Genomic DNA, 11307 nt, shown 5'->3' with positions numbered 1-11307 from the left:
CTGAAGGAGGCTCGGACGTGCCACGACGGGACGCACCAGAGCCCTGAATCGAGGCTCCCGTTGGAGAGCTGGTGTCCTACTGCCGCCGACGCTCAAACACATTCCAAGTGGTTCCCGGATTTTTTTTTTGAGGCCAACAAACACGAAGTAGAAGAGAAGGATGGTTTCAAACGGTCTCGCAGGAAGTGTAAGCTCGGGCGACACGCAGTTGCCCTGATTGCTCTTGGGGACGGTTTTGCCGGACAAACCCAGCAAGCGGTCACATCACGCTTGCTTTGAGCTCGTGGTCTCCCTCGTGTGAGGTCTCGCCCGGGTTGAATTTCCACCTCGGCCGCCCCTCCGGTCCCTGGGGAGGGCTGCCCGCGGGCTCGGGGCGCCAACGCTGGCTCTAGCGTCTGGAACTCAGGACATTTCTCCCAGAAGCTCGTGAGACCCGGCTGGCGGTGTTCACGGTCACCGTGCCTCGTGCGGCTCCCGCCCTGGCCGGGCCCGTGCCGACCTCAGGCCTCACTCCGTAGGCAGCGGTCCCTCAGGAGGCTGTCACTGTCGGAGCCGGAAACAGCTCAGGCAGGGCCGGCCCAGGCATCCCGATGCAACCGGTAAGAGGTGCCAGTCTGGGCTGTTGGCAGTAGGTCCTCGGAGCATAGGCTGGTGAGCTGAATGCTTTCCTGTCTGCCCCCGAGGTGCCATCCTGGGCGCCCCTCAGCGCCAAGCCCATGACTGCCCCCTGGAGCTATGCTCCCTGCCCCACCTTTCCCAGCTGGTCCCACATCGTCCCTTGGCATCCTCAGGAAGGAGCCAGGTGGCTTCAGGAGCCTACTGAGCAGGGCTCTGGGTTGTCAAGCCTCTGAGGCCTCAATGTCAAGTGCCCAGAAGGGGCTGTTTCCCGGAGGAGGGGGTGCAACAGCGGGAGGAACAAATTCCCTTTCCCTCCTTGGTCACTAGGCCAGGTCTCGCCCAGCTCATCTACACGACCCTGGGGACCCTGGGTGCATTCCGTGCCCCCGCTGAGCCCCGCCTCCTTGGCTCCCAGATGGAGACAAAAGTTCCCACCTCAAATTGTCCCAAGTTTTACCAGTGGGAGCCCCTGGAAGGTGGTTTTGGTGTCTAACAGAGCAAAAGCTTGAAGAATTGAGACTGCTCAAGCTAGACAGACCTCTGAACTTTTGAGCAAAGTGGAGGGATGTTAATACACGCAAATAATCTTATTTTCTCTAAAACAATGGAAGAAAAAATTGAGTGGAAACTCGGAAGAAGTCTGGACTTCTCTGATGTGCCTTGTTTTCTCATTTTAACTTTGGAAACCAGGTAAGTTTTTTACATTATTTTTTTATTTTTTTTTAATTTTTTTTTTTTAACGTTTTATTTATTTTTGAGACAGGGAGAGACAGAGCATGAACAGGGGAGGGTCAGAGAGAGGGAGACACAGAATCTGAAACAGGCTTCAGGCTCTGAGCTGTCAGCACAGAGCCCGACGCGGGGCTCGAACTCACGGACCGCGAGATCATGACCTGAGCTGAAGTCGGCCACTCAGCCGACTGAGCCACCCAGGCGCCCCATATTATTTTTTAAATGTAAGTCAATATAAAAGCAATCCCTAAAAGCCTAAATAAACAAGTGAACCGAATTTGATATCAAGTTGACTGCATAGCAACATAGCAAATTCTTTTGAATGATACAAAAAATACATTTTGACTTTACACCCCCTACTGGGGTATCAACTAAGGATAAAAAGAGCCATTAAGAAATGAATAAACAATTAAGAAATCACGGGGCTCTGGGGTGTCTCAGTCAGTTGAACATCCGGCTCTTGATTTCGCCTCAGGTCATGATCTCATAGTTCGTGAGATCGAGCCCAGGGTCGGGCTCTGCACTGGCAGTGTGGAGCCTGCTTGAGATTCTCTCTTCCTCTCTCTCTGCCCCTCCTCTGCTCATTCTCTCTCTCTTTCAAAAACAAAAACAAAACAAAACAAAAACCACTTACCACTAAAAGGAAGCAGGTATCTTTAGAGAAGGTGGACTCTGGGTCTGGGGCAGGAAATACACAAGCTGAGTCTGAAATATCTTGTCACGCTGGATAGCAAGGAACCTAGGACGGGGATTGTCAGATTGACACAGGAGCCACCTGTAAGGGACCACCGCCAGCCAGAGATAGGACGATTTAAGCATCAAAAATATTAATGACTTGGGTTCAAACACACTCAAATACATTTAAAAAATCATGAGTTCATAATACTCTCAGAAGTTGCTCGCTTTTATTTTTTTTTACATTTATTTTTTGAGAGGCAGAGACAGAGCACAAGTGGGGGAGGGGCAGAGAGAGAATGAGGCACAGAACCCAAGGCGGCCTCCAGGCTCTGAGCTGTCGGCACAGAGCAGGACGTGGGGCTCGAACCCACAGACCGCGAGATCATGACCTGAGCCGAAGTCGGAACCGACTGAGCCACCCAGGCGCCCCCTGCTTTCTCAGTTCTTAAAGACTTTGCTGAATGGTTCTTTAGACAACATTCTCACAGCTGAAGTGGCTCCTTCTATCTCCTTGCTGGGCTCTGGCTGGTACAGGCGCCAGATAATGCTGAAATTAATGTTAAAAAAAGAAAAAACAAGACACTTCTTGTTTCTCCTCTACTTATTATATTTAAGGGTGACCAAATAGCTAATAATGAAAAGCTTTTCCTTTTAGAAAAATTCCAGCTGAGGATACAGAACTAATGATCTAATGAGAACAAAATCACCCTTTTGCAATGCCTGGTTAATGAAGGTTGATCAACAGGATCATGATGAACTCGACCAACAGCTGCTGAAACCATCACGTGAAGGTCGATAGGAGACTTTATAACAGATGCGTCTTGCCAACAATTCCTGAACACGCGGGTCAATTTTCACATCTAAAATCACAATGTTCACATTTAAAAGCAGAACATGCCTCCTGATGTGATGAAGAAGCATCACCTGTGAAGTGTTCTTTCCAAAACAATAGCTTCTAAATTTACCTACCAGTCTACACGAAAAACGGGCAACGGCAGAGCACATTAAGACATCACCACTAGGGGGCGCCAGGTGGGGGGCTGCTCAGTAGGTTAAGGGCTCCACTTCGGCTCAGGGCGTGATTTCACGGTTTGTGAGTTCCAGCCCCGCGTCGGGCTCTGTGCTGACAGCTTGGAGCCTGCTTTGGATTCTGTGCCTCCCTTTGTCTTTGCTCCTCCCCTGCTCATGCTTTCTCTCTCCTACAAAAATAAATACACATTAAAAAAAAAAAGACATCACCACTAGGACACAGCCAAATCACGCATGGACAGTCCACAGGCAAGTGAACCTGTTTCACCAAAAATAAAAGGCACAAGAAAAGGTGAGAGGTGAATGTGGTGGATGAAAAAGACACAGATGGGGTGCCTGGGTGACTTAGTTGAGCATCTGACTCTTGGTTTTGGCTCAGGTCACAATCTCACAGTTTGTGCGTTCAAGCCCCGTGTTGGGCTCTGAGCGGACAGCACAGAGCCTCCTTGGGATTCCCTCTCTCTCTCTCTCTCTCTCTCTCTGCTCCTCCCCCACTCACTCTCTTTCAAAGAAAAAAAAAAACTTGACAAAAAAAGACATCCACAGGAAAGCACAATGTAGACCCTGTCTGCCCTCATTCAAACAGGATGAGAAAAACATTTTTAAGATTATCAGAGCAATTTGAATGCAGACTGGGTATTAGATGATACTATCAAGGCAACTATTAATTTTGTTGGGCATGATACCATCAGATGGTTATGCTAAGAGAAAAATCCTTATCTGCTAGAGAAGCATGTAATATACATGTGTATATATTATATATATGATATGTGTGTTATAACGTATACAACCACCAGGAGTATGCATTGAGATCTGGGATTTGCTTTAAGTTACTCCAAAATTAAAAAAAATAAATAAATAAAAATATGGGGAGTGGGGATATATGAGGCAGGGGTAGCAAGGTGATTGTTATCGAAGCTGGGTGATGGGCACAAGGGGGTTCATTATTCCATTCCATCTACTTTTGAATATATTTGAAAACTTCTATTGTAAAACTTTGTTTAAAAAGAACATGGGGCGCCTGGGTGGCTCAGTTGGTTAAGCGTCCTACTCTTGATTTGGCTCAGGTCACGATCTCATAGTTTGTGGGTTTGAGCCCCGCACTGGGCTCTGTGCTGACAGTGCGGAACCTGCTTGGGACTCTCTCTCTCCCTTTCTCTGCCCCCCCCCCCGCTCTCTCTCTCAAAAAATAAACTAAAAAAAAATTTTTTTTTAAAGAGAGAACAAAGGGGAGCCTGGGTAGTTCACTCGGTTGAGCGTCCTACTCTTGATTTGGGCTCAGGTCATAATCCCAGGGTTGTGTGATCGATCCCTGCACTGGCAGCATGGAGCCTGCTTGGGATTCTCTCTCTCTCTCTCTCTCTCTCTCTCTCTCTCTCCCCTCCCCCTCCATCCCTCTCCCGCTTGCACTCTCTCTCTCTCAAAAAAAAAAAAAAAAAATTAAGAAAAAAAAAGCAAAAATGTTGGCTTAGCAACAGAAAAATGTACATATGTTCAGCCAAAAACATGAACAAGAATGTTCAGAACAGCACTATTTATAACCATCCCAAACTGGAAACAAGCCAAATGTCCATCAACAGTAAAATGGATAAATAACAGTGGATATTCATATAATGGAATGAATAACATGGATGGCTCTCAAGACATAGTAGAGAAGAAGTAAAACATAAAATCATACACGCTGCTTCCGCTTTACAAAAACAGGAATATTAATTTATGCCCTTAGAAGTCAGTATATTGTTTCTGGGGGTAGAGACTGACGAGGAGCGGCTACTAGGGGAGCTGGGCTGGACACGTTTTATTTATTCTTCTGGGTGCTGGATACAGGAGTGTTTGCTCACTTTGTGGAAATATATTGAGCTGTATACTTATTATTTTTTTACTTTATTGTATGAATATTCTTCAATAAAAAACTTAAGGATATACAGGCTTAGAAAGAGGAAGGATACATTATTGCAGATCCAGAAGAAATCAAAATAATCACCAGGGAATGCTTTTGAGAAAAAGTACAACAACCAGCTGGAAAATTCAAAGGAAATTAATCATTTCCTAGGATAATGTAAAATACCAAGATTGACCTTGAAACCATTAGAATTCAGGAATAGATTAATGACCAAACAAGAGATTGGAAAGATGATTAAAGATAGTGAAGGCAAAAAAAAAAAAAAAAAAAAAAAAAAAAAAAAAAATATATATATATATATATATATATATATATATATATATATATATAAAAGGCCCTTTGTTGTGAAGGAGCAAAAAGTCAGAAATATTGGCTCCCTTTATAAGATTGTAAATTGCTTCACTAGCTAAATTTGTTAAGCTAAAATTCCTGTTGCTCGTCGTATTATTTTCTAAGTTGGCTCTTACATTCCGGGAAGTTCATCTTTTTCTCTTATGAAATAAAAAGTTCATGGTCATTAAGTTCATTAAGTTCATTAAGATATGTCAAGCATTGGGGGCACTGGGTGGCTCAGTAGGTTGAGCGTCCAACTTCAGCTCAGGTCACGATCTCACAGTTTGTGAGTTCGAGCCCTGCGTCGGGCTCTGTGCTGTCAGCGCGGAACAGGCTTCAGATCCTCTGTCCCATCTCTGCCCCACCCCCATAGCGCTCGCTCGCTCGCTCTCTCTTGCAAAAATAAAAAAATAAACATTAAAAAAAAGATATGTCAAGCACTGTTTTCAATAATTGCATAAGTAACAAAAATGTCCAGCTTGAGAACTGAGGAAAGTCCATGAATTCTTCCATTCACTTGAAAAAAGCTCACTTTTCTCCTTTTTCTCTTAAGGGTCTATCATTTCCCAGGCCTGTAACTTCCTGTCTTCCTGCTACAGTGTTTCAAAGGGCCACTATTAATTTTCCAAATCTAAACAGTGTAAATCTTTGTTGTGGTTATTCTTTGAACTATCAAAAAAGGCACCAGACCCAGATGGTTCTGTCTCACCTTTAAATAGCAGATGATTCCAGGGTGCCTGGGTGGCTCAGTCGGTTAAACATCTGGCTTTGGCTCAGGTCATGATCTCGCGGTTCATGGGTTCGAGCCCCGCGTCAGGCTCTGTGCTGATGGCTTGGAGCCTGGAGTCTGCTTCAGATTCTGTGTGTCCTTCTCTCTCTGCGCCTCCCCTGCTCATGCTCCGTCTCTCTCAAAAATAGATAACCATCAAAAAATTAAAAAAAAATAAATAGCAGATGATTCTATTTACAGCTATTAACAGCTATTTACACTGTTCCAGACCCCAGGGAAAGATGGTAACACTCTAGCATACTTTGTGATGTTGATAAAATGGGAATAGCCAACTCTGAGGAATATGCTGCAAAAAACAAATGTTGCTTATAAATCATATAGATGCAAACTCTCTAAATAAAATACCAAATCTCATCCGGGAGTGTATCAAGAGAATAATACACCATGAGATTTATTTCAGAAGAGTAAGGGTGATTCTCCATGGAGAATCTATTGACATCATTCATTACATGCACAATTAAATAAGAAAACCATGCAATTGTATTCATTCTGTTTGATAAAAAAACATCATCTATTTCGAATAAAAAAGCTCTTGGGGGTGCGCCTGGGTGGCTCAGTCGGTTAAGCGTCTGACTTCGGCTCAGGTCATGATATCACGGTTCGTGGGTTCAAGCCCCACGTCAGGCTCTGTGCTGACAGCTCAGAGCCCGGAGCCTGCTTCAGATTCTGTGTCTCCCTCTCTCTCTCTGTCCCTCCCCGACTCACACTGTCTCTCTGTCTCTCTCTCAAAAATAAATAAATATCAAATAAAAGCTCTAAGTCAACTAGTGGCAATGATGCTGAAAGCAGTTCTGATGTTTATTGACTTCCAGAAGAAAGAGTGGTAGGGTATGGATGCTGAGGTCCCGGGCCAGCCCCGTGAGACACCTCCAGGGCCAACACTTCCCCAGTTGGGGCCACTGGACGCTTCGAAGTGGTGTTTCTCCTGGCCATGGAACCTCTGAGTCTCTGAGCTTCCTGAGATTCCATGAGTGGATTAGAGAAACAGAATGAACACGATATACCCATATGTCTGAGATTTATTATAGGAATTGGCTCGCATAATTATGGAGGCCGAGAAGTCCCACAGTCTGCCGTCTGTGGACTGAACTGGGAAAGCCAGTGGGGTAAGTCAGTCCAAGTCTGAAGCCCAAGAACCAGGGGAACCGACAGCGTGAGTCCCAGTCCAGAAGGGCAGGAGAAGGTGGCGGTCCCAGCTCAGAGAGCAGGTTCACCCTCCCTCGCCGGTTTTCTCTCCGGGCCCTCAACGGACTGGATGGTGCCCACCAGCACCGGGGCAGGGGACCTTCTTTACTCCACCTGCTGATCTAAATGCTAGTCTTTTCCAGAAACAGCCCCACAGACACACCCAGAAATAAAACCTCTCTGGGCATCCCTTAGCCCAGTCAAGCTGACACAGAAAATTAACATCAAAACGTGTCACCTAAAACAGTCTCCAAAATTCTTTTTCTGCTTAAACAAAAACAGAGTCGTTTTTATTCTACACAACCTTTATATGTTCGGTTTGTCCTGCTTTCTATTGTTTTTCTGCTTCCTTGCTTTCTTTTCTAATGATTGGGTTTTAAATATCTTTTCTTTTTTTTTAAATTAATTAGTTAATTAATTAATTTGTTTTTGAGAGTGTGTGAGTGAAAGAGAGAGAATCCCACGAGGTGCAGGGAGAGAGAGAGAGAAGGTGCAGTCTGGAGCCGGGCTTGAGCTCACAAACCATGAGATCATGACCTGAGCCAAAGTCGACACTTAACCAGGCGCCCCAGTACGTTTTCTTTCTATTGACTCAGAAGGTATACACTCATTTCTTCTTTCTTTCTTTCTTTCTTTCTTTCTTTCTTTCTTTCTTTCAGGGTGAGTGAGCGCAAGGGAGAGGCAGAGAGAGAGAGGGAGAGAATCTTGAACAAGATCCGTGCTTGATCCCACGACTGTGAGATCGTGACCTGAGCCAAAATCAAGAGTTGGACGCTTAACCGACAAAGCCACCCAGGCGCCCTACAATTTCTATTCTTCTGGAGAGTACTCTTACATTTCACCAAGTGTATTGACAAAAGTCTAAACTTAGCCAATGGATCTATCTCCCTTCAACCTATACAAAGCCTTTAGAACACTTTATTATTATCGCTCTCTGTTCTTTTGGGTTTTTGCTCTCCAGTACTTAATTTTGACTTTTTAAGAACCACCCCCAAATTGGACATCATCCTCAGTCACTTATTTGCTCTTCATTCCTTCTTCCCTCTCTGATCTCTTCTCTCTGATCTCTTTTCATTCTGATCTCTTCCCTCTCTGATCACTTTTCATTCTTTCTGAAGTTCATCTTCTAGAAGTTCCTCCTGTCTGTTGGTGATAAACTCCTATATTCAGTTGGTCTGAATGCCCTCACCTTGGTATAAGATAGGGATGGCCGTCCTTGCTCATGAGACTGGGGTGAGTCAAAGTCTCTCCTCCTCGGCCATTTCTCTGAAGCCCCAACACCTTGGGAAGTCAGAGTCCCTTCACTCAGGGTCTGCACACGGGCTGGGCTGGCTTCTAGCCATCCGTCTCCCCTTCCCAGACTCGATGTACCAGATCTTGCCACCTCAAGCAGTTCTGGCCAAAGCCCCTTAGCCTGGCATTCCAAGCCCCGTACCTTCCAGACTTACCATGCCCCTGCTCGGCACAGACACACGACGTGACCTGCCCTTCCTCAGACCCCTGGCCTTTCCCTCCTCTGTGCACTGGCTCTGGGAGACACTGAGAGAAGTAAAATAGTTCTCTGTGCCAAGATATGCTCTGCCTTGGGGAGTGGGGAGGGGACAGCTGGCGGGGAGGTAGGGGGCCCAAAAAGTGTCTGGACAGAGAACGAAGAAAGGGGAGGTTCTCCCTGCAAAGGCCCCCTCTCGCAAAGCTATGTGTGGCCATGGACGGTTTAATAAGGCACAACTTGACTATCAAAATGCTAGATTATGGAAGACACAAGGTGACAGGGGACCCATATGAAGGAGGAAAGCACTTGGAGGGTTCAGAGACAAGGCAAATGAAGGGAGCAAGGAAAGTAAGAGTCTGAAAGTTCCAGCAATTTCTAGAAGGGAAACACTCAAAATAGGGGGGTGAGGAGGCCTCTGGGGAGAATACCCCTGTAGGGTTCTGAGGTCTCACCCCCTCCTCGGCCTCTCATGGTTTCCTGGATTCCATGCCATTTTCTGAAAAATCTGGGGGGACAGATACTGCTGAGTCCCCGGCACCCTGATTTGGATACTTTCAAACTGAAAGACGAAGGCAGCTCACCACCCCTCTCCAAGCACGTCTTCTGTTTTATATACGCTGGAGGGGAGGGGACCGATAGCGCTTTGTAAGTGAGTTCCCCGTGGGGCATGGGACTTGTGTCGCAGTTGCTGTTGAGACACTTGGAGCCCCCGGTTGGACTTGGCCTGCTGTGGCTGGTCTTGGATCCCACAATCAGGACGGATGGCGCGGCTGCTGCCGAACAGGGGTGGGTGCTGACTTGCCGCTTGGACGTGCTCATCGTGACCTCTGCTGGTAGCTTCTAGAAATGTGGGCGGAATACGGAGCCAGCAACCTCATGTGGGCCCTGGGCCCGGGGCACACAGTTGGAACCAGAGTGCATACCACAGGGAGGAAAAGAGAGTGCTGGTCTCAAACAAAAACCACTGAGGCATTGTGGTACCCACGACCACCTCCATGGCTAACAACCGGGACCGGTTGGGAACGAAGGTTTCTGGCCCTTGGCACCTCACTGCGAACCAGTGAGGGTTACTGAACACACACACTTTAGTAGTTAGCATCATCGGACTCTATGGCAACAGCAGCTGAAAAGTTGCTGTCACTGCTGACGCGCAGCGGACAGCCTCGGCCAGTGCTTTTATTCCTCTGCGTCACCAGGCAAGGTGTGCCAAGTGCCTTTACGCCTTCCGTAGGGGCTGTGGAGTCTCTTGCAGGTGTCCTCAGTGGATCAGGCCGGAGCACGATATGAGCTACTGCTGTCCTGACTTTCCACTACGTCGATGACACGGACCCTGGTTCCTACCGAGCCAACTGTCCATGTTGCCTCACACGCCGCTCAGATACAGATAAGCAGAGATGGTTGGGCTTTGGGTGAGGGCAAAATCCGGGGTCCTGCAACGCAGGTAACTTCCTTCAGGGACGTCTGGGCACCTACTGAGGATAAATTGCCGGCCTTATGCCTCCGACTACAAAGAAAGAAGCCCTATGCCAGTTTAGCTTCTTTGTATTTTGAAGGCAGCAGACTCCACATTTAAGAACCTTACTGAAGCCCGTGCGCCAGGCCAGCAGGCGAGAGACCGTGCCTGAAGGGCCCTCTGGAACAGGAAGTTTTGGAAGATCAAGAAGCTGCGAACCCGGCGCCGCCACTGAGCCCCGTCTCCTGCACACCCCACAGAACGACGGTCTCAGCTTCGGAAATTCCATTCCACCAGTTCTCAGGGTCTTCTCCCTGCCGCTGGGATGTGCCTTCTGTAGAACCCCACACGCATCCCCTCAGCACATGACAGATGCGTGCGTGCTGGCCAGGTTTCCATGGCCATCACACGCAACTCTCTGCCTGAGGACTTTCCCTGGCCACCGAAGTCTGTGTACCCACACAGGGGCAGGCTGGAAGCCAACCCCCCAGGAGCAGCCCTCTTCCACCCATGACGGGTGTGAGTTGCTGGGGAAGTGCCCTCGCTGCCTTGCCCTCGGGCTATTGCTGAAGGGTTAGATGCTGGCTCCCAGAGTTCTCTAGGAAGGAAATTTCTAGTATGGTCAGCTGCAGTTTCAACCTGCTGGAAAAGTCAACCTGAGTTGAAGTAAAGAACACAACAGACGGAGGGCACCTGGGTGGCTCCGTCGGTTAGGCGTCCAACTTCAGCTCAGGTCAGGATCTCACAGTCCATGAGTTTGAGCCCCGTGTTGGGCTCTGTGCTGGCAGCTCAGAGCCTGGATCCTGCTTCGGATTCTGTGTCTCCCTCTCTCTCTGCCCCTCCCCCCTCTCAAAAATAAATAAACATTAAAAAAAAAAAGGAACATAATAGACGGGATGTCTAACAGAAGGGATACCTCTTAGGCATGAAACAGGGAAATCAGAACACCAGACTGAGAAGATCTAAGAGGAAGGACTAAAGAAAACAGCTGCACAAGAACAGCTAAGATATGGAAGGTAGAAATAAAGATGTTAAAATCTGAAAAACAGGGATTCTGGAGAGAAATCTAAACAGGGAGGGAGAAGATGTTTGAA

General features: G+C 47.2%; 1 non-coding gene across 1 annotated transcript; it reads left to right on the top strand.

Annotated features, from left to right (window-relative positions):
- The first annotated feature begins 6625 nt into the window (after positions 1-6625).
- Positions 6626-6710, top strand: TRNAR-UCG (transfer RNA arginine (anticodon UCG)). Its single transcript has one exon. It is a non-coding gene; the product is annotated as a tRNA-Arg (tRNA).
- Positions 6711-11307: the final 4597 nt, after the last annotated feature.

Source organism: Panthera pardus, unplaced genomic scaffold (assembly GCF_024362965.1).
Source record: "Panthera pardus isolate Hobbes unplaced genomic scaffold, ASM2436296v1 HiC_scaffold_12, whole genome shotgun sequence".
NCBI lineage: Eukaryota > Metazoa > Chordata > Mammalia > Carnivora > Felidae > Panthera > Panthera pardus.
The sequence above is the reverse complement of the archived record's forward strand: the minus strand, read 5'-3'. Positions and strand labels throughout refer to the sequence as shown.